Raw genomic sequence first — 24,304 nt, 5'->3', positions numbered from 1 at the left:
GGCCAGGCCTTTTAACAAAGGATAGGCTAAACCCTTGTGGCTGATGTGTAGACTTCACACAGGACCAGAGTGCAAGGAGCACACAACTACTTCGAAGGCTTGTCGACTTCACATGGGGCCTCTTTGGGGGTATTAGCCTGGTCGATAGCACTAAGCTCCTCATTGCTGCCCTCCTCTTCGGAGTTTGGGTCATCCATGGCCTGGAGGGCCATTTCGTCCATGATCCTCCAGGTGGTGATGGCACTTGTGTCGAGGTTAGGGTATGTTTGCCTTATCAACCATCTGTTGAGCTTAAACCCCCTATGGTAGACCTAAAACATCACGTCATCAAACCTAGATGATTTGACGTAGTCAATGATGGCCTGGACCTTCATCTCCCCGAGAGCTTGATCGAAGATCTCAGTCTTCTCCTTGATGTCAGCTTTGAGGTATTCCACCTCGTAATCTAGGGCCCCCTTGGCTTCCTTAAGGTTTCGCACTTTGAGCTGCGAAGCCTCCTGACCTGCCTTGAGGCTCTCCACCTCGAGCTTCAAGGCCTCTTGGCTTGCTCTGAGCCCGTTCACTTCAGCCTTTATCTTGTCCCTCTTGCGGGCTAGCTCCTCTTTCTCTGATAGCAGAACTTCAATGAAACTCTTCTGAGTTGCAGCATCCCCTTCAAACTGATGGATCTTACACCGAGCTGCCCTCAGATCAGTATGGGCTATGCAAGATGACTCTTCGGCAGCCAAAACTTGCTTCAGATATCTGTTAGACTGAAGGGTCAATGAATGCATGGCGGTGTTCACCTAGCAAAAGGAGGTCGGTTAGTACCAAAGAAAAGAGAAAAGAATGAAAGAATGGGAAAATGATGATTCTTAGAGTGTGAACTCACCACCAAAGAGTGGGTTGCAGCGCGGGCCCCGAGCTGACTAGGGGTGAGATCAACCCAGTCTATAACCTCTGCGGGGTAGACAGCTCCTTTACTTTTTTGGAGGCTACATTGGGGGATCAGGATGCTCTCCTCCTCCTGGCTCCTCGAGCTGGACACTTCCGTCTCAGCAGCATGATAAGCCGACTCCTTGGAAGCCTCAGCAGCAGCTTCGGCGAGATTAGGAACTTCGACAGCATCCCCAACTGGCTCAGCAACTGGCTCTGCCGCCACCTCAGGCTCCTGAGATGGTAAGTCCTCCTCCAAATCTATCACTGGAGGGGCATTAGGGATCTTGGGCTCCGAGATGGGGGCCTGTGGGAGCTCGAGCCCCAAAGAAGGAACTTGTGGGAGGTCGGGCTCAAGGGTGGGGGTACTTGGGGGCTCTATGCACGCCTTCTTGGTGGTTCGCTTCTTCCTCTCTTCTTCAATGGGACCTGCAATAGATCTCGACGTCAGTAAGCTTGAAAACACTAAGCTGATTAAGCAAGACGATAAAGTAAAATAGACCTACCCAGGCTCAAACCAACTTGAATGAGCTTCCTTTTGGCAATATAATCCTTGTGATCGAACCCAACCTAAGCCCATGAGTGGAGTGTTTCCCTCGTCTTCTTGTCGAGAGTAATGCCGGGGACTTGAGTAGCCACCCTCCAGCTTGTAAGGAAGGGCCACCCTGTGTTGCTCCGGAATACAAAGTAGTTCCGCTTCTAGGCCATGACCTTACTTAGGAATTTGTGTAACAACTTGAAGCCCGGGCGAGGGGACAAATAGTAGGTCCGCCTATGCTCAGGGAGAACACTCGAGGCACTCTTCTTTATTGATGGAATAGAGCAAAGTATGTCTATATCTAAGGGAAGGGCGTCTTCGAAACAAAGGGAGATAGTCCTGACCACGTTTTGAATAGAGTTTGGGTGGAGCTGGTCCAGTGTGACATTAAAGTGTCTCAACACCTCGGGATAAGGGGGTGAAGAGGGAGATGAAGTCTGCCGACAAGTTGCTCCCTAAAGACCATGATCTCATCCGGACCGTGCTCCCAAGGGAAGTTGCCGGTAGGAAGACTTTATGAGTATTCTTGAGGTAGGTTGAATTGTTGGATGAGGTGCTGAAGTCTCTCCAGCGTCATAGTGGATGACCCAAACTGATCTGGCACCCGATCTCGGTGGAAGGTGGACGCCAGCCTACCTGAGGGTCACCCATGCCTCGTGGGATGGCTGGGCAATAGCAGGGTCACCCTGACCCGAGGTACTCACCTCGGGCTCGTCTAAGAGACTATCCCCACTAGACATTGAAAGAAACAAACTGAAAAAGGAGAAAGGGAAGCTCGGGGACTCACCAAGAAAAAACACAACCGAACTAGGACTAGACGAGCTAGAAGACCCGAGCTGAATACTCCAAACGTGAGCTCAAGCTTGACGAAGGATACTTAGTGGTCATAGATATTGACTAAGTTCCCCCACTATTTATAGCCGCTAGGCCCGAGCACCAATGGTCAAGATCGAAGCGGTCTGACGGTTCTCAAGAAAACCGGCTACGAGGCTCTCGAGGTGAAATCAGTTTAGCGCATTTTTTGGTGTCTGCGAAGTCCAGATCATGTGGCATCTGTACGTGAGCTGTACGCAGCCCGTGTTTTTCTTTCGAGTGAGCCGAGCGCCAGACCGGTCTGACTAACAGGTTGCCTGATAGGGTGGCATGAGTAATGAGCCAAATCCACCTGGTGCACCGTGAACTCCCCATGCTAGGTCAACACCCCCAACACAGGGAGTGGTGGGCAATTGATGGAGGGTGATTTGGCCCGACCTCGTAGCACAGGGACACATGTACATGACCTAGCTTGACGAACAGGTCAGCCTGACAGCATAACCGTGACTCGATGGGAGGGACCCACTGAGTCCAACTTGGCCTCTCGGCAAGTTAGGCAACTCGCTGGGGACTAATGCCCGACCAACCTTGACTCGCACCAAGTGTGGGACATCCCGAGCTCCTCTTAAGGCCCGAACTCCTCTCAAGGACCGAGCTCCCCTAGGACCCGAGCACTTCCCACTGAGCTCTAAGCCTTTCCCAAGAAGGGAGCACCCCGATCCGACTTGGGTGTCTCGAAGTAGGGACACCACGGGCCGGTGCCATTGGCTCCTCTGTTGAGGATGCGCCTCAGGTAGAAAGCCGTTCGGCCCATCACCAGTACCTCGGCATCAGAAAGCTCGACAGAATGCAACTCGACTCAAGATAGCTCGAAGGTCCAGAAAATCTCTCTGATAGCACCTGCTGAACCTGGAGGCTACACCCCTGCCTCTTGGCAGGTGGCACCGTACCTGCCTCCTGTGAAATATGTCTCATACCCGACAGGTACATGTCCTACAGGGACGACCCATGCCTGCCACCTCAGCCCTGGAAATAGCAGCTGTCATAGAAAGACAGTGACGGTTACACCCGATCTGGCAGTGGCGGTTGTGCCTGATTTGGTAGAGACCCGTTATAATGATCAAACACTACCCAACAAGAGAGGACCTCTCCCTCGGCTGCAAGGAACAATGCCACACTCTCTACTCATATGGATCCCGGGAATTAAAACCTTTTGCAAACATTTTAGAAACCATAGTGTATATACTTTTATATCTCATATACAATATATTTTGCAAAACAAATCTCAATGATTGAAATCGGCTGCCGGTAGTCTAGGTTTCCATCAGTGAGAGTGCATCCCTGATCATTACCTTTGTCCGACAAAGGGGCTGATCCTGTCACTATGATCACCTACTAAGATGAATTCTCAGATTGTCCCAACATACCCAGGTTTTGTCCCCCGCTAAGGATCTCACTGATTGGTACATCAAAGACTGTCCAATCCGACACCTAGTGCAGTATCATAATCGAGTCTAGGGGTCGGGTGTAACTTTCTAGTTTTGCCCATTAATCTCCAAGGCCTAGGGCAATATTGCAAATTTGGTCCGGTTCAAAGATTCAATTGACCCTACACTGCATGTGCCTAGGGTCTCACCCTGGCTGCTAAGATAGACCAAGATTGTAGAATAAAGGGGGCGAATTTCAAAAATTTTTCTTTCCCTTCAACTGGGAATCGAATTCCCTATTTAGAAAGTCATATTTTCAAGGATCATTCTTGAACCATAAACTGAACCAGATCTGAACCAAAAGGAGGAGAGAGAGATAATACCTGATACAAAGAAACAATATCTCTCAATGGAGGTGTTCACGCCCAAGGTAGAAACCAAAATCTGCTCCCACTGAAGATGGCGCAGTGCAAGGTGGAGTAGAATCAGCAGTGTCTTTCCTAAGAACTTGATTCTTCCCAAGAATCACCTAGACGTCTAGTGAATACAACTCCTACCAATCTTTTATGCAAAAGATTAGAATCAAGATCCAATCTTGATTTCTCCCAAGCAATGGAGATCGAACTACTATAGGCAGCGGCTGTAGGAAGGAGGCAGCTAGAGAGAATTTGCAGGGTGCAGAATTCTCTCCTCTATGACCTTAGCTCTGAAGACAAGACTTGAGTCTGTTGGATGTTGTGTCTAAAGGCTGCCGCCCCCTCTTCCTTTTATTGACTTAAAGGGATCAACTCCTAATCCCATTAGGAGTTGCTAACCCAAATCATATCTGGACTAGAAGTCCTTTTAGATCTTGGACTCTTTGAGTGGATAGGGTGTGGGCCCAATTCTATCAGTTGATCTTATCTCAGAATTTGCCCCTTAAAGACTAATCAAATTAGCCCAGTTCAAAATGGGCTTAAGGCCCATTTAGGGTTATGAATTCAATAAGCCTTCCAAACTGCTGCCCAATTGGGCTTCCTTGTATGGCCTGGGACCCAAACATTGATTTACACATCAGCCACATGGGTTCAACCCAGCCTTTGTTACAAGGCCTGGCTGAATACACTGTTATGGACAGTGCACCCCCTGAAACCCATCAGATGGGCTCTATGGGCCCAACACTTACCCTAAGTGGTCCCTAGGCCAAGCCACCTTGTAACACCCAGGGACTGTGGGCAGATGCAAGATTAGCCCATCAGGCATTATCTTCAATGGGCTTACACTTAACCTCTCAGCCCATAATGATCATACACTGCCCGACAAGAGAGGACCTCTCCCTCGGTTGCAAGGAACAGTGTTGCACTCTCTCAAATATGGATCCCGGGGATTAAAACCTATTTGCAAACATTTCAAAACAATAATATATATAATTTCACATCTCATATAAAATATATTTTGCAAAACAAATCTCAACGATTGAAATCGGCTGCCGGTAGTCTTGGTTTCCATCAGTGAGAGTGCATCCCCGATTATTTCCTTTGTTCGACAAAGGGGCTGATCCTGTCACTATGATCACCCTCTCAGATAAATTCTCAAACTGTCCCAACATACCCAGGTTTTGACCCCTGCTAAGGATCTCACTGATTGGTACATCAAAGATAGCCTAATCCGACACCTAGTGCAATATCATAATCTAGTGCAGGGGTCGGGTGTAACTTTCCAGTTTTGCCCATTAATCTCCAAGGTCCAGGGCAATACTGGAAATCTGGTCCAGTTCAAAGATTCAATTAATCCCACACTGTATGTGCCTAGGGTCTCACCCTGGTAGCTGATACAAGCCACCCCAACCGACTTGGTGGCACCACAGTGTTAGCTTTGTCAGGATAGGTCTCCCCAGACCGACCCACTGGCTATGAACATTCTAAACTAACATGAGTCTCATTAAATGTCCAGTTTAAGGGTATTACACAGAAACATACCAAGGGAACATGAATCAAATATATATTTTTATTCATTTACAATAAACTCATAATGTACATCATTCTAATTGAAGCTAAGGGCATACAAAACTGTCTAAGAGCTCCCATTTGCACTTAGGTCCAATCAAATACAAGCTGGAGTCCCATGCTTTTTACGTGTTTCTCAAACACTTTCTATGATAGTGGCTTCGTCAATGGGTCTACTACATTTTCTGCTGACGCTACGTTCTGAATCAAGAGGTCTCCTCTATCAACAATCTCCCGCAGTATGTGGTACTTCCTCTCGATGTGCTTTGACTTCGAGTGGGCTCGTGGCTCCTTAGCCTAAGCAATGGCTCCATTGTTGTCACACAACAACGGGATGGGTGATGTGTTGGACGGAACTACTCCCAACTCATGAACGATCTTCTTCATCGACACGACTTCTTTGGTAGCCTCGCTTGCGGTAATGTACTCGGCCTCGGTCATGGGGTTTGTAGTGGACCCCTGTTTGCTGCTTTTCCAGCAAACAACATACCATCCTATCGTGAAAACATATCCAGATGTAGACTTTCTATCATCTAGATCCGACTGGAAATCGGCATTAGTATACCCTTGGATCTGTAATGAACTACCATCGAATACCAAACAAAACTCTTTTGTTCTTCGAAGGTACTTAGGTATATTTTTCATAGCAGTCCAGTGCTCCTACCCTTGGTTGGCCTGGAATCTGCTTACCACACTCACTGCCTGAGCAATGTTGGGATGAGTGCACAACATGGCATACATGATGCTCCCTACGGCAGAGGCATAGGTAACGTCCTTCATGCCCTCAATCTCCTCAGAGGTCTTGGGAGACATCTTCTTGGAGAGAGTAACTCCGTGCCTGAAAGGAATATTTCCTTTCTTGGAGTTCTCCACACTATATCTTTTGATTATTTTGTCAATGTAAGCAGATTGGGACAATCCTATTATCCGCTTCGATCTATCTCTATAGAATTGAAGACCTAGTATATAGGAGGCTTCTCCAAGATCTTTCATGGAGAATTGCTATGAAAGCCATACTTTCACCGTAGTTAACATTTATACATCATTCCCAATGAGTAGAATGTCATCTACATACAAAACCAAGAAGGTAACCATATCCCACTGTACTTCCTATAGACACAGGGTTCATCCGGATTCAGCTTGAAGTCAAACTATTTGACAGCAGAGTCAAAATGGATGTTCCAACTTCTAGAAGTTTTTTTAAGTCCATAAATGGATCTATTAAGTTTACATACCATGTTTTCCTGACCAGTAGCAAAGAAGCCTTACGGCTGCTGCATGTAGATATCTTCAGAAAGATCTTCATTCAGGAATGTAGTTTTGACATCCATTTGCCAAATCTCATAATTATGGTATGCTGCTATAGCTAGCAGGATCCTAATGATTTTAAGCATGGCCACAGGCAAAAATGTTTCATCATAATCGATGCCCTCTTTCTGAGTGTACCCTTTTGCCACCAGACGAGCTTTGGAGGTCTCAATTCTACCATCCGGGCACTTCTTCCTCTTGTAAATCCATTTGCAACCAATTGCTTCTACCCCACAGGGCGGATCCACTAGAGTCCAGACTCCATTCGTCTCCATTGAGTCCATCTCTTCTCTCATGGCCTCCACCCACTTCTGGGAATCTATGTCCAACATAGCTTCCGCATAAGTCACGGGATCCTCCTCACTAGTCAAGTTTCCACCAGGTAACTATCCTGGTCATAACCATAACGGAGAAATAATATCTCCCAAAGTTGGTGTTCACGCCCAAAGAAGTGACCAAGATCCGTTCCGGCTGTAGATGACGCAGCTATGGATGGAACGGAACCAGTAGGGTGCGCCCTACACACTGGATTCTTCACAAGAACCCTTTGGAAACCTTGAACATCGAATCCTAATGTCTTTCTTGCATGACTATTGTCAAGAACTGCTTTCTTGACTTCCTGTTGCTGCAAAGATCCAATCTTCCAACAGGTAGAGGTGGCGGCTAAAGGAGGAGAAGTCCAGGGACGAAGAGGGCGGAATTGTCTCTTCTCTCTGGAGTCTGTGAGAGATCAAATCTCAGATTGCAGGATGTGTTTCTTGCTTTCTCAAACCCGTAGTTCGAAATCTAATATTTCTCCTAGGGGTTTTCTCCTCTTTCTTCTTGATTAAGAAACCTCCCAATATTTTGGGAGTTATCCCAATCCAAATCAGTATTTGGATAGAGGTTAATCTCAATCCTATCTTCAGATTAAGTTAGTTAACTCCTGATCTTATCAGGAGGTTACCAGATTCAAATCTAATTTGAATTTGGTCTCTTAGAGTGGATAAGGTCAAAGACCCAATCCTTTTACTAACACTAATCTCAAATTCACCCTATAAACTGGTGATCATATCAGCCCAATTCGAAATGGGCTTTTGGCCCATTAAGTGTTCAGTGTTTAACTAGTTTCCAACCAGTTGCCCAGTTGGGCTTCTTTGTATGGTGCGGGACCCATGCATTGATCTACACACCAGCCACATGGGTTCGGCCCAGCCGAATTCACTGAAAGACTCAGTGACCCCCTTGAGCCCATCACATGGACCCTATGGGCCGAACACTTACATTAAGTGGTCCCTGGGCCAAGCCATCTTATAAAAACCCAGGGACTGTGGGCAGTGTCGCACTCTCAACCCTTAATGATCAAGCACTGCCCAACATGAGAAGACCTCTCTCCCGACTACAAGGAACAGTGTCGCACTCTCTACTCACATGGATTCCGGGAATTAAAACCTTTTGCAAATCTTTTCAAACCGTACATATACATATATATATCTTAATTTTGCAAAACAAAATTCCAACGATTGAAGTCAACTGCCGGCAGTTTGGTTTCCATCAGAGAGAGTGCATTGCTGATCATTACCATTGTCCAACAAAGGGGCTGATCCTGTCACTATGACCACTCACTCAGATGAATTCTCAGACTGCCCCAACATGTCCAGGTTTTGACCCCCACTAAGGATCTCACTGATTGACACATCAAAGATAGCCCGATCCGACACCTAGTGATGTGTCATAATCGAGTCTAGGGGTCAGGTGTAACTTTTCAGTTTTGCCCATCTGTCTCCAAGGTCTAGGGCAATACTAGAAATCTGGTCCGGTTCAAGGGTTCAAGCAATCCCATACTGCATGTGCCTTGGGTCTTACCCTGATGGCCGAAGCAAGCCATTCCAACACTTGGTGGCACACCAGTATCAGCTTTGGCAGGATAAATCTCCCCAGACTTATCCAATGGCTGTGAACATTTAAAACTAATACAAGTTTCTATAAGTGTCCAGTTTTAGGGTCTTACATAGAATTATACCAAACAACATGAATCAAACATGCACTTAAATTTATTTCCACTTAATAACAAAAGTACATCAAATTCGATTGAAGCTAAGGGCATACAAGACTGTCTAACAAGTGGATCTTCTAGGTTGGTGAACTTGGGGACATCTCCCACTGCTCTTGATCTCTCCTCATCAAGAACTACTTCCTGACGATGGGTGTCCAAGAAGTAATCTGTTTCCAAAAATTGTGCATTTTGGTTGTAGAACACCTTCTGCTTACTTGGGTCATAGAATAGGTAACCGACAGAGCCTTTTGGGTAGCCTAAAAATAAGCAACGGCTAGTCTTGGATTCCAACTTGTCTGCACTCGTTCTTTTAACGTGTGTTGGACAACCCCAAATCTTCAAGTATCTGACACTTGGTTTATTTCCTGTCCAAATTTCATATGGAGTATTCGGAACCGATTTGGTTGGAATCCGATTCAGCATGTAAATCGTAGTTTCTAATGCGTAACCCCAAAAGGATGTGGGTAACTCTGAGTGTATGAGAAGTGACCAGACCATATCTAATAAGGTCCTATTCCTCCTTTCTGAAACACCGTTAAGTTGTGGTGTAGCAGAAGGAGCCAATTGTGATATAATCCCATTGTCCTTTAAGTAGTCCCTGAATTCGTTAGAGAGATACTCACCACCTCGATTTGATCGAAGGGCTTTAATTTCTCTCCCTAACTGTTTCTCGACCTCTTATCTAAACTCTTTGAACTTTTCAAAGTTTCAAACTTGTGTCTCATTAGGTACACATAACCATATCATGAGAAATCATCTATAAAGGTAATGAAATACACGTGTTGATTTCATGTCCTAACACTTAGGGGACCACATACATCAGTATGTATAAGGTCAAGTGTGCCTGTACATCTTTCAGATTTACCGTTAAATGGCCGTTTCGTCATCTTACCTTGTAGGCAAGGCTCACAGGTGGAAAGATCTTCTACAGTTAGAAAATCCAAAGGACCATCCTTTACCAACCTTGTGACTCGGTCAACACTAATGTGGCCAAGTCGGTAATGCCACAGGCACGTGGGATTAACTGTATCACAAACTCTTTTCTTGGGGATTTCAGCCAATGTAGTTTTGGTTATGTTAGTTTCTAGAGAAGGATGTAGAACATAGAGACCGTTCTCCAGTTCCCCATATGCAATGAATCTGTTATTTCTTTTAATAGTAATCGTATTAGTAAAGAAGACAGAATAACCATCTACACACAGTTTTGAAACAGAAATCAAATTTCTCCTTAAATTTTGTACATAAAGACAATCTTTCAATACAATCACTCCTTCTCTAAAAATTAACTCCACGGTTCCTATGGCCGTGGCTGCAACAATTGCAGTAGTTCTCAAGTAGAGCGTAACTTCTCCTTTACTCAGCCTTCTGCTTAACTTGAACCCCTGTAGTGAGTTACACGCATGAGTTAAAGCCCTAGAGTCAATACACCAGGACGCAGAAGCTACCAATTGATTGGTTTCTATAACACAAGATTCGAAATTACCTTTCTTGGATTCTAGGTAGGCAGGATAGTTCCTTTTCCAGTGGCCAGTCTTCTTGCAGAAGTGACAAGCATTTGATGCCTTGTCCTTCCTCTACTTCTTGGGTTTGGCAGCCTTCTTCTGGGGCTTTCTCTTTGCCTTCCTTTTCTTGCCCGATTTGCTAGTTTTAACAAACATGGCAATGGGCTCATCCTTTTTAATCAATTCTTCGGCCCTCTGCAACATATTGCTGAGTTCCTGCAAGCTGACGTTCAGCTTGTTCATGTTGTAATTCATGATGAATGGATTAAAGGATGGAGGCAAGGAGTTAAGAATAGCATCGATCTGTATTACCAGATCTAGCCCGGATCCAAGAGCCTCCAGTTCGTTGATATATCCCATCATCTGAAGACAATGGTCGTGAACTTGTTGGCCCTTGGACATCTGCGCGGTCATGAATTGTTTCAAGACCTTCTGCCGAGTAGAACGATTCTGCTCTTCGTACATTGTCTTGAGATTGTCCAATATGTCATTGGCAAGTTCGATCTGATTGAACTGCCTTTGAATTGGGTTGTCCGAGGAGGCAATGATATAGTCGTGGGCTTGGGAGTTTTTCTCCTCCCATTCTTGGTATTCTCTTCTCCGGGCCTCAGAAGCCCTATCTCGCGGATGATCTAATGCAGGATTCTTGGCTACCTTATCCAATTTCTCAGAGGTTAAGACCAACATAAGGTTCCTGTACCAGTTACCATAGTTTGGGCCCTTCAGCTTGTTGTCATCAAGCAGCTTTGCAAATTGTCCATTTGCCATTTTTCTGATAAAAAAGCAAACATCAGTCCACAACCTAATTTGATTCATGTTCATTACATAGATATGGATTTTAATCTACGTTCCATTTCCATTTATTCATCTCTGAGATTTCCTTCCCTTCTCAGTGACAAAGACTATGAATTGTCTCTGGAAATGTGGGAAATCACATAGGGTGCATGGAGCCAACTGTTTCAGCTGCATAACCCCACCACCTTTCTGTGACTGATCATATCCACTCATCATATGAGTTTTCCCTTTGGCCTCTATTAGACAAGGTTTAGAGCCATTTTTAGGTAAACCTTTTTGTCTAGTGAGTGCTTATCCATCATATTCGTGAACGCCAAGGTACCGTGAGAGAGTTTCCATTTTTTGGTGAAACCCCTCCTACATCGGTCTATGACGCCCCTATCATCTTATGAAACACTCAGACAAGCCCAACAACAAATGGATAATCCATTTTCTGGTGTGTTTCCTCATTATTGAAGGACCATCCTCATGCTAATGATGGAAGGCCTTTAGAGAGTTCATCATATGAATCTCCCTATCACATGCACTCATATTAGCTGGAGGGAACAGTGAATTATGCCCTAGTTTGATCTAAGTCAAACCAAAGTGGCTTCCACTGACTTTCATAATGCCAGATTTTGATGGGCCCAAATCGGATAGAGTCTCGCACGTAACCTCTCCATGAGGTGTGGGGCCCACCACTGAGGGAGGTCTTTCAATGACCAAAAGGGACACCATGGTAATTGTAATGATGTGCATTCAGCCATGGTATGTGCAAGAGCCACTGTCAATTTAGCATGGGCCAGACACTTATGGCCCATGTACGTAGCATATCACACATCCATACATCACATGCAAGGATAAATTGATCCAATCAATGAATTATCTGTAAAGCCCATTTAAAGCCCATTTTGAATCCATAATATTAACCATTAATATTACCTAGGTATATGGGCTGAATTAGGGTTTATGGGTTCGGCCCATATAGCTTTATTCGCAGAGTGGGCTTTTAGCAGTTTTAATAATTTAAAACTGGGCCTTTACAGGTTGGGCCGAATTAATCATTTAATTAATTATCAATCCTCGGGCCCATTAGTGGGAAAAATTAGGGTTGACATTCAATCATGATCGAACTCTAGATTCGGTCCAAACTATTTGAACAAATCTTGATTCAAATGGGTCTAGGGTTTGATCTTTAATTAAATCTTTAATTCAAAAAAATAATCCGAAATTAAATACTAATAAAAGAAAAAAATCAGTAAACCAGGGCTGTTCGCACAAACCATCCTGCAAAACAGAGGTTAGATCATAGTTTGTAGTTTCATAAACTACAAATCGTAGATTGCAATTCTCCCATCTACGAAATTTGCTTCTCTACGCCACCATCTTCGATCCAAAATAAAAAAAAAATAGAAATCCTAATTTTTATTAATAATTACATCAGATTGAATACCTATACATTTAATCTAAAAAATAAAAAAAAAAATTTATAGACTAAATGTAATAAAATAATCCATAAACTGCAAAATTACAGGTTCCCTGTGCAAATAAAGAATTCGATCTCCTCTTGTACGAAAAGCCCATAAATTAAGAAAATCATAAAGAACAATTCTAAACAATAATCAGATTTATATAAAATTAATTTTAGATTTTTCGCCCATAAATTTTAGGACAATTTCCCAAAACCCTTTATCTACGCAAATCGGGTAGAACGCCTTCTACCCATTTGCGTAGGTTCAGATTTGAAACAAATTGGTTCAAGAATTGAACCTAGCTCTGATACCACTGAAGGGATGAGAGATCCATCGTATGGACGCCCAAATCTTGCGGAATAAGGTGGGCGAATTAAAAAAATTTTTCTCTCCCTTTCAACTGGGAATTGCATTCCCTATTTAGAAAATCATATTTTCAAGGATCAATCTTGAACCATAAACTGAACCAGATATGAACAAAAGTAATTAGAGAGGATTATACCTGATATGGAAAAGTAATATCTCCCAATGGAGGTGTTCACGCCCAAGGAAGGATCCAAGGATTGCTCCCACTGAAGATGGCGCTGTGCAGGATGGAGTTGAATTAGTAGAGTTCTTCTCCAAGAACCTAGTCCTTCGCAAGAAATAGCAGGATGGCATGTGAACACAGCTTCCTATCAGTCATTTCACAAAGAACTGATATCAAGATCAAATCTTGACTTCTCCCACTGAACTTGAGATTGAACTGGCATGCTAGGCGATAGGAAGAAGGAGATGGTAAGAAAGAATTCTGTAGGGTTGCTTAATTCTTTCTTCTGTGATTTCAGCACTAAAGAGGATGTGAATATGTCTCTTCTAAAGGCTGCTGCCCCTTCCTTCTTTTGTAACCCTAAAGGATCAGCTCCTAATCTAATTAGGAGTTGCTGATCAAAATCTTATTTGGATCAGACATCCACTTAGGTGATAAGGATAAACCCTTATCTTATATGCAGATTAGATCAGCCTTCTCCTAATCTTATTAGGAGGTTTCCAGATTTGAACATTCAGATCTGGACTCTCTGAGTGGATAGGGTTATCTGCTAATCCATCAAAGAATTCGCCCCATATTTAACTAATTAAATAGCCTAGTTCGAAGTGGGCTTTTGGCCCATTAAGGTCCAATGCTCACTTAGCCTTCCTATCTACTGCCTAGTTGGGCTTCCTTGTATGGCGTGAGACCCAAGCATTGATCTACACATTAGTCACATGGGTTCAGTCCAGGCTTTGTTACAAGGCCTAGCCGAATACACTATTATGTACAGTGCACCCCCTGAAACCCATCAAATGGGCTCTATGGGCCCAACACTTACCCTAAGTGGTCCTTGGGCCAAGCCACCTTGTAATACCCAAGGACTGTGGGCAGATGCAAGATTAGCCCATCAGGTATTATCCTCAATGGTCTTACACTCAACCTCTTAGCCCATAATGATCAAATACTGCCCGACAAGAGAGGACCTCTCCTTCGGCTGCAAGGAACAGTGCCACACTCTCTACTCATATGGATCCTGGGAATTAAAGCCTTTTGCAAATTTTTTAGAAACCATAATATATATACTTTTATATCTCATATAAAATATATTTTGCAAAACAAATCTCAACGATTGAAATCGACTGTCGACAGTCTAGGTTTCCATCAGTGAGAGTGCATCCTTGATCATTACCTTTGTCCGACAAAGGGGCTGATCCTGTCACTATGATCACCTACTCAGATGAATTCTTAGACTGCCCCAACATACCCAGGTTTTGACCCCCGCTAAGGATCTCACTGATTGGTACATCAAAAATAGCCCAATCCAACACCTAGTGCAGTATCATAATCAAGTCTTGGGGTCAGGTGTAACTTTTCAGTTTTGCCCATTAATCTTCAAGGCCTCGGGTAATACTGGAAATCTGGTCTGGTTCAAAGATATCCTACACTGCATGTGCCTAGGGTCTCACTCTGGCAGCTGAGACAGGACACCCCAACTGACTTTGTGGCACATCAGTGTCAACCTTATTAGGATGAGTCTCCCCAGACTGACCCATTGGCTGTGAACATTTTAAACTAACACGAGTCTCATTAAGTGTCCAATTTAAGGGTATTACACAGAAACATACCAAGGGAACATGAATCAAATATGTATTTTTATTCATTTACAATAAATTCATAATGTAAATCACTCCGATTGAAGCTAAGAGCATACAAAACTGTCTAACACCAACCTCTTCCTTCATTCTAACATCTCCAGGCCTTTACCAATTCATCCACATGTAACTACTTTAGATACTAGTAGTCATCATCAAAAAGCATTGAAAATAAGGTTCAGACTTACATAAGTTAGAAGATCCTCCTTATGCTCTGACTGATAGAAAGAGTTGTTCTTCTTTCTGGTTACGATCTCCAAAAGCAATACACCGAAACTTAACACATCCGATTTGATTGAGATTTGTCCATGCATTCCATACTTTGACAACATGTAGCCGCTGTAATATTCAGTTATGGCATTGGGCTAGATTCTTGGACAAATAATGGACGTGTGTTTGTGTGGGTATAATATCATACAATCTCTCTTAAAGGAAAGCGATTCAAGGTTCAGTATATATACTTACTAAGTTCCAACTATTCTGTCTGTGTTTGCTCGTCTTTGGTCCACTTGAAAGATTCTTGCCATCCCAACATTAGATATTTTGGAGTTCATATCACCATCTAACAAGATATTACTAGCTTTAAGATTGCGATGAACAATCTTCAGCCGAGAATCTTCTTGAAGATAGAGAAGCCCTCGAGCAGTCCCTTCTATGATCTTGTAACGGGTTGGCCAATCCAAGCGTGCATGTTCATCGGGACCTATAATTCACACAAATAATTAATTTGTCAAAATATTAATGTATTTTGAGATTAAAAGTCAAAAAGTTCAAAACGGAATGTAATGAATTATTGTTCAAATATAAGAGTTCAAGGGCCAAACCAAATAGTTAGTGGTCGAGGCTTTTGTTGACAACATACTCATAGATGAGTATTTTCTCTTCTCCTTCCAAGAAAAACCCCAAGAGCCTAACGAGATTCCTGTGTTGGAGCTTGGCAACCAACATGACCTCATTCTTAAATTCCACTGCACCTTGCCCAGAGTTTTTAGAGAGCCTTTTCACAACAATTTCTTGCACGTTGGGAAATTTACCCTGGGAATTTGTCATAAATAATAAATTTAACTCTCTCATCTCTCCATAGTGAAATTTTAGTGCTCTCAATCTGTATGTGTTGTAAATTCTTACCTTGTAAATGCTTCCAAATCCACCTTCACTAATCTTATTAGCATCAGAGAAGTTGTTTGTAGCCGCAGCGACTGTACTCAAGTTAATTTGCAGTGCTTCAACATTCCTACTGTTGGATTTTAATCTCATAAGAGATTAAATACAATGGGTTTGATTGGTCAATTACATGAGAAATTGCACCTGTACACTTGTTTGAAAAAATCAGTTTTTCTCTTACAAAAACCCAGTTTTGAACTTGTCCCACATTGGAAAATTATAAGTTTTGTTTTCAATATTTCAATAGGAGCTGATTTACACTCCTTAGAATTAGTAGAGGAGAGTATGGGGATTCGATACCATGCAATGCGCGTGCACACGTGTGTGTGGAGCAATGAGGCGCTTTAGAGGCGCACTTTGCTCGCACTTCGCGCGCAGCCGCGTGGCTTGCAATGGCCGGCTCTGGTTTTGGTACATTGATGATGAAAGAATGGTAGGATCCATCTAATGGATGCCAAGAAGGGTGCGGAATGGGGGGCGAATTTCAAAAATTTTCCTACCTTCTTCCAACTGGGAATCGCATTCCCTAAATTTAGAATACATTATTCAATGATCCTACTTGAACCAAAAACAAACCAGATCTGAACCAAAAAGAAACAAGAAGGATTATACCTGATCCGGAGAAATAATATCTCCCAAAGTTGGTGTTCACACCCAAAGAAGTGACCAAGATCAGCTCCTGCAGAAGATGACACAGCTGTGGATGGAACGGAACCAGTAAGGTGCATCCTACACACTGGATTCTTCACAAGAACCCTCTGGAAACCTTGAACACCGAATCCTAGTGTCTTTCTTGCAAGACTAATGTCAAGAACTGCTTTCTTGACTTCCTGTTGCTGCAAAGATCCAATCTTCCAACAGGTAGTGGTGGCGGCTGAAGGAGGAGAAGTCTAGGGACGAAAAGGGCAGAGTTGTCTCTTCCCTCTGGAGTCTATGAGAGATCAAATCTCAGATTACAGGATGTGTTTCTTGTTCTCTCTAACCCCTGGTTCGAAATCTGATATTTCTGTTGGGGTTTTCTCCTCTTTCTTCTTGATTAAGAAACCTCCCAATATTTTTGAGAGTTATCCCAATCCAAATCAGTATTTGGATAGAGGTTAATCTTAATCCTATCTGCAGATTAAGTTAGTTAACTCCTGATCTTATCAGGAGGTTACTAGATTCAAATCTAATTTGAATTTGGTCTCTTAGAGTGGATAGGGTCAATGACCCAATCCTTTTACTAACACTAACCTCAGATTCGCCCCATGAACTGGTGATCGTATCAGCCTAGTTTGAAATGGGCTTTTGGCCCATTAAGAGTTTAGTGTTTAACCAGTTTCCAACCTGTTGCCCAGCTGAGCTTCTTTGTATGGCATGGGACCCAAGCATTGATCTACACACCAGCCACATGGGTTCGGCCCAGCCGAATTCACTGAAAGACTTAGTGACTCCCTTGAGCCCATCACATGGACCCCATGGGCCCAACACTTACATTAAGTGGTCCCTGGGCCAGGCCATCTTATAAAAACCTAGGGACTGTGGGCAGGTGCAAGATTAGCCCATCAGGTATTATCCTAAATGGTCTTACACTTAACCTCTCAGCCCTTAATGATCAAGCACTGCCCGACAAAAGAATACCTCTCCCTCGGCTTCAAGGAACAGTGCCGAACTCTCAACTCACATGGATCCCGGGAATTAAAACATTTTGCAAATCTTTTGAAACCGTACATATACATATATATATATATATATATATATATATCTTATTTTTGCAAAACAAAATTCCAACGATTGAAATCAACTGCCGACAGTTTGGTTTCCATCAGAGATAGTGCATTCCCGATCATTACCATTGTCTGACAAAGGGGCTGATCCTGTCACTATGACCACTCACTCAGATGAATTCTCAGACTGCCCCAACATGTCCAGGTTTTGACCCCCACTAAGGATCTCATTGATTGACACATCAAAGACAGCCTGATCCAACACCTAGAGATGTGTCATAATTGAGTCTAGGGGTCAGGTGTAACTTTCCAGTTTTGCCCATCTGTCTCTACGGTCTAGGGCAACACTAGAAATCTGGTCTCTGGTCCAGTTCAAGGGTTCAAGCAATCCCATACTGCATGTGCCTTGGGTCTTACCCTGATGGCCGAAACAAGCCATCCCAACACTGGGTGGCACATCAGTATCAGCCTTGGCAGGATAAATCTCCCCAGACTTATCCAATGGCTGTGAACATATAAAACTAACACAAGTTTCTACAAGTGTCCAGTTTTAGTGTCTTACAGAGAATTACACCAAACAACATGAATCAAACAAGAACGTTTGCCATTTTCTGATAAAACAACAAGAACGTTAGTCCACAACCTTAGTTTGATTCATGTTACCTACATAGATATGGCTTTTAATCTTTGTTCCATTCCCATTTATTCATCTCTGAGATTTTCCCTCCCTTCTCAATGACGGAGACGACAGAATGTCTCTGGAAATGTGGGAAATCACATAGGGTGCGTGAAGCCAACTGTTTCAGCAGCATAACCCCACCACCTTTCGGTGACGGATCATATCCACTCATCAGATGAGTTTCCCTTTGGCCTCTGTCAGACAAGGTTCAGAGCCGTTTTCAGGTAAACCTTTCTATCCAGTGAGTGCACACCCATCATATTCAAGTTACGCCAAGGTACCGTGAGAGAGTTCCCATTTTTTGGTGAAGCCCCTCCCACATTGGTCTATGACGCCCCTATCATCTAATGAAACACTCTAACAGATCCAACAACAAATGGATAACCCAATTTTATGGTGCGTTTCCTCATTACTGATGGACCCATAATTGTGCTAATGATGGAAGGCCTTTAGAGAGTCCATCAAATGGAACTCCCTATCACACACACTCATATTTGCTTGGAGGGAACAAAATTACGCCCTAGTTCTAATTTAGGTCAAACCAAAATGGCTCCCACTCGCTTTCATAAAGCCAGATTTCTGGTGGGCCTCAATTGGCTAGGGGTTCCGTACGCATCCCTTTTCAGGGTTGTGGAGCCCACCAAGTAGAGAGGGGTCATCCAATGACCTTAAGGGACACCATGGCAATGATGTGCATTCATCCATGGTGTGCGCAACAGTCACTAATGAATTATCATGGGCCAAGTGCTTATGGCCCATGGTCGCAGCACATCATACATCCAAACATCACATGTAAAGGAAAAATTGATCCAATCAATTAACTATTGTGAAGCCCATCGAATAGCCCATTTAGAAACCTAAAGCATTAACAAATAATGTTTACTAGGTGTATGGGCTGAATAGCAGTTAGCAGTTCGGACCATACAACTTTTCTCACAATAATGGGCTTTTGCAGTTTTAATGCTTTAAAACTGGGCTTTACAGGTGGGCCGAATTAATCCCTGTAAATGAACATCAGATTTGGAATAACTAGTGTGAGAAATATGGACTGAAAAACAGCCCCTTTCGAATCTCATATTCGGTCCAAACAGTTTTGGTCCTATCTAATCCGAAATGGTCCAAAATTGATTTTCAATTCAAGAATTAATTCATGAGAGATCTGAAATTAATGATTTTTGATTTTAGACAATCACAAATAAAAAATATGGGCTGTTCGTACCACCTACAAAGCAGAGGTCAAACACAAAAGTTATAGTTTCATAAACTGTAAATCGCAGTAGGCGATTTCTCCATCTGCGAATCCCCAGCGCCGCCATCTTCTTCCTTCTTCTTTAATCAAGAAAATAAATAAAACAGAAATCCTATTTCTATTAATTAATTACATTCTTGATCAAATCCTATACATTCAGTCTAGAAAAATAAAAAAAAAATTATTTACAGACCGAATAATAATAAAAGGAAGAAAAAGGGTGTGCAGACTATCTGTGCCAAATCTGCACTGCGATCTTCAGGTTCGAACAGTCCATTAAATCAAAAATAAATAAAGAACAATTCTAAATAAATTTTTGGATTTAACAAAATTAATTTCAGGCCAAACGCCCTTAACAAGAAACTATTTCTTGGAAAAAAAAAAAGAAAGCAATCTGCGCAGATCTTGGCAGAACATTTTCTGTTCATCTGCGCAGGGTCAGATCTGGTTTTCTTTGGGTTCAAGATTCGAATCTGTGGCTCTGATACCACTGAAAGAATGATAGGATACATCCAATGGATGCCAGGAAAGGTGCGGAATGGGGGTGAATTTCAAAAAAAATTTCTTACCTTCTTTCAACTGGGAATCATATTCCCTAAATTTAGAATACATTATTTAAGGGTCCTATTTGAACCATAAACAAACCAGATCTGAACCAAAAGGAAACAGGACGGATTATACCTGATCCGGAGAAATAATATCTTCCAAAGTTGGTGTTCACGCCCAAAGAAGTGACCAAGATCTGCTCCTGCTGAAGATGACACAGCTGTGGATGGAACGGAACTAGCAGGGTGCATCCTACACACTGGATTCTTCACAAGAACCCTGTGGAAACCTTGAACACCGAATCCTTTTGTCTTTCTTGCAAGACTATTGTCAAGAACTGCTTTCTTGACTTCTAGTTGCCACAAAGATCCAATCTTCCAACAGGTAGTGGCGGCAGCTGAAGGAGGAGAAGTCCAGGGACGAAGAGGGTAGAATTGTCTCTTCTCTCTAGAGTCAGTGAGAGATCAAATCTCAGATTGTAGGATGTGTTTCTTGTTTCCTCAAACCCCCAGTTTAAAATCTGATATTTCTGCTGGGGTTTTCTCCTCTTTCTTCTTGATTAAAAAACCTCCCAATATTTTGGGAACTATCCCAATCCAAATCAGTATTTGGATAGAGATTAATCTTAATCCTATCTGCAAATTAAGTTAGTTAACTCCTGATCTTATCAGGAGGTTACCAGATTCAAATCTAATTTGAATTTGGTCTCTTAGAGTGGATAAGGTCAAAGACCCAATCCTTTTACTAACACTAATCTCAGATTCGCCCCATGAACTGGTGATCATATCAGCCCAGTTCGAAATGGGCTTTTGGCTCATTAAGTGTTCAATGTTTAACCAGTTTCCAACTTGCTGTCCAGTTGGTCTAATTCCACGACGGAGAGTCGGTGTGGCGTAAAGTGAAGATTGGGGGGAGTAGAGCAAAATCCCCTTCTGGGGTATTCCGAAGGTGTAACCTAGGCAACGAAAAAGGGGCCCGATACTTCAACTAGAGGAGCGACCAGTTGGTTCACCAAACCCCGACCCAGCATCACACGTTCTCCAAGTCCCGTCAGTTGAGTGCCGTCAGTTAGTGTTCTCAAATCCCAGATCCCCATAGTCTCCGGCAAGTGGAGGACGAAGGAGGTTTCCGCTTTTTTGCCAAAAGAGCTCGTGTAGTTCTCAGAATACACCTACTTGCAGGCGTTTTTGCTAAGTAGTTCTTTTACCTAAAGCGCTCGCTGACTGATACTGAGGGATTGGACACCGATACTGCTAGATCGAGCGACGGCCTACGACTTGTGGCTTGCTTGATAAGGGAAACAGAAGACGTCCCTCAAAGCCCTTAGAACGACCCCTGCCCTTTATGAAATGTGAGGCTGAGCCCTGGTAATTGAGAATGAAAGTAACCAAAGGCTTTTGGAAAAGGGGAGCCGCCCTTATGGAAGAGGAAGGACGCCTCGATTGATTGGCAAGCCGATCGAGTGGGTGCGCGAAGACAGACACCCGGGGATCACACAAGCTCAAAAATGATATGATTAACACATGCAAGTCGAACGTTGTTTTCGGGGAGCTGGGCAGAAGGAAAAGAGGCTCCTAGCTAAAGGTAGCTTGTCTCGCCCGGCTGAAAAACAGAAGGGCGCGCGTTAGCACTCAGCAAGAAAATGGCTGCGCTAATGCCGTTAAGCTAACGTGAAGCCGTTTTCTTGCTGCTAGCGCGCGCATCCGTTTTTCATCATGCATGGGCAACAAGCAACTCCATGAGCGCTAGCGCTCAAGCCGTTGCGCTAACGCGGAGCCGAGCAAGCGATTCAAAGCCGTTGCTTGTTGCGCTAGCGCGTGCATCCGTTTTGAATCTTGCTGCTAGCGCACTCCGGCTTTCAAGCCTACGTTTGCTTGCTTTTTTCAACAAATGCAGGCCTCTGATGACTCAAGCAGAGTTGGTTTCTTATTCCCTGGCCTAGGTAAGGGTGCTTTCGCTTTCGATATAGGAATTCTACTTCCTGTTCGAGTCGTAATAGCTCCTATCCTGGGCTTTTTAGATCACTCTGCTTCGGGCCGGCTTTCGAGTTGAAACTCCGCTCATCGGCTTAAGTCTTTGTATGGCGTGGGACCCAAGCATTGATCTACACGCCAGCCACATGGGTTTTGCCCAGCCTTTATTACAAGGCCCAGCCGAATTCACTGAAAGACTCAGTGACCCCCTTGAGCCCATCACATGGACCCTATGGGCCCAACACTTACATTAAGTGGTCCCTAGGCCAACCATCTTATAAAAACCCATGGACTATGGGCTGGTGCAAGATTAGCCCATCAAGTATTATCCTAAATGGTCTTACACTTAACCTCTCAACCCTTAATGATCAAGCACTGCCCGACAAGGGAAGACCTCTCTTTCGGCTGCAAGGAACAGTGTCGGACTCTCCACTCACATGGATCCCGAGAATTAAAACCTTTTGCAAATCCTTTTGAAACCGTACATACACACACACACACACACACACATATATATATATATATATATATCTTATTTTTGCAAAACAAAATTCCAACGATTGAAATCAACTGCCGGCAGTTTGGTTTCCATCAGAGAGAGTGCATTATCGATCATTACCATTGTCCGACAAAGGGGCTGATCCTGTCACTATGACCACTAACTCAGATGAATTCTTAGACTGCCCCAACATGTCTAGGTTCTGATCCCCACTAAGGATCTCACTAATTGACACATCAAAGACAGCCCGATCCGACACCTAGTGATGTGTCATAGTCGAGTCTATAGATCAGGTGTAACTTTCCAGTTTTGCCCATCTGTCCCCAAGGTCTAGGGCAACACTGGAAATCTGGTCTGGTTCAAGGGTTCAAGCAATCCCATACTGCATGTGCCTTGGGCCTTACGCTGATGGCCGAAACAAGCCTTCCCAACACTTGGTGGCACACCAGTATCAGCCTTGGTAGGATAAATCTCCCTAGACTTATCCAATGGTTGTGAACATTTAAAACTAACACAAATTTCTATAAATGTCCAGTTTTAGGGTATTACATAGAATTGTACCAAACAACATGAATCAAACATGCACTTAAATTTATTTCCACTAAATAACAAAAGTACATCAAATACGATTGAAGCTAAGGGCATAAAAGACTATCTAACAGGTCAAAACTTGGACATGTTGGGGCTGTCTGAGAATTCATCTGAGTGAGTGGTCATAGTGACAGGATCAGCCCCTTTGTCGGACAATGGTAATGATCGGTAATGCACTCTCTCTGATGGAAACCAAACTGCCGGCAGTTGATTTCAATCGTTGGAATTTTGTTTTAAAAAAATAAGATATATATATATATATATATATATATATATATATATATATTGTATATGCACGGTTTCAAAAGGATTTGCAAAAGATTTTAATTCCCGGGATCCATGTGAGTGGAGAGTGCGGCTCTGTTCCTTGCAGCCGAGAGAGAGGTATTCTCTTGTCAGGTAGTGCTTGATCTTTAAGGGCTAAGAGGTTAAGTGTAAGACCATTTAGGATAATACCTGATGGGCTAATCTTGCACCTGCCCACAGTCCCTGGGTTTTTATAAGATGGCTTGGCCCAATGACCACTTAATGTAAGTGTTGGGCCCATCGGGTCCATGTGATGGGCTCAAGGGGGTCACTGAGTCTTTTAGTGAATTCGGCTGGGCATTGTAATAAAGGCTGGGCCGAACCCATGTGACTGGCGTGTAGATCAATGCTTGGGTCCCACGCCATACAAAGAAGCTCAACTGGGCTGTAGGTTGGAAACTGGTTAAACATTGAACACTTAATGGGCCAAAAGCCCATTTCGAACTGGGTTGATATCATCACCAGTTCTTGGGGTGAATCTGAGATTAGTGTTAGTAAAAGGATTGGGTCTTTGACCTTATCCACTCTAAGAGACCAAATTCAAATTAGATTTAAATCTGGTAACCTCCTGATACGATCAGGAGTTAACTAACTTAATCAGCAAATAGGATTAAGATTAACCTCTATCCAAATACTGATTTGGATTGGGATAACTCCCA

General features: G+C 43.3%; 1 pseudogene; it reads right to left on the bottom strand.

Annotated features, from left to right (window-relative positions):
* Nucleotides 1–311: 311 nt before the first annotated feature.
* The window catches only part of LOC148875542 (cysteine-rich receptor-like protein kinase 25), a 42,039-nt pseudogene continuing 18,046 nt past the window's right edge, over nt 312–24,304 (bottom strand).

The sequence above is a fragment of the Nelumbo lutea genome, chromosome 1, assembly GCF_056320005.1.
Source record: "Nelumbo lutea isolate HS-2025 chromosome 1, American lotus-T2T, whole genome shotgun sequence".
Lineage (NCBI taxonomy): Eukaryota > Viridiplantae > Streptophyta > Magnoliopsida > Proteales > Nelumbonaceae > Nelumbo > Nelumbo lutea.
Note: the sequence above shows the minus strand (reverse complement) of the source record. Positions and strands in the feature narration are given on the sequence as shown.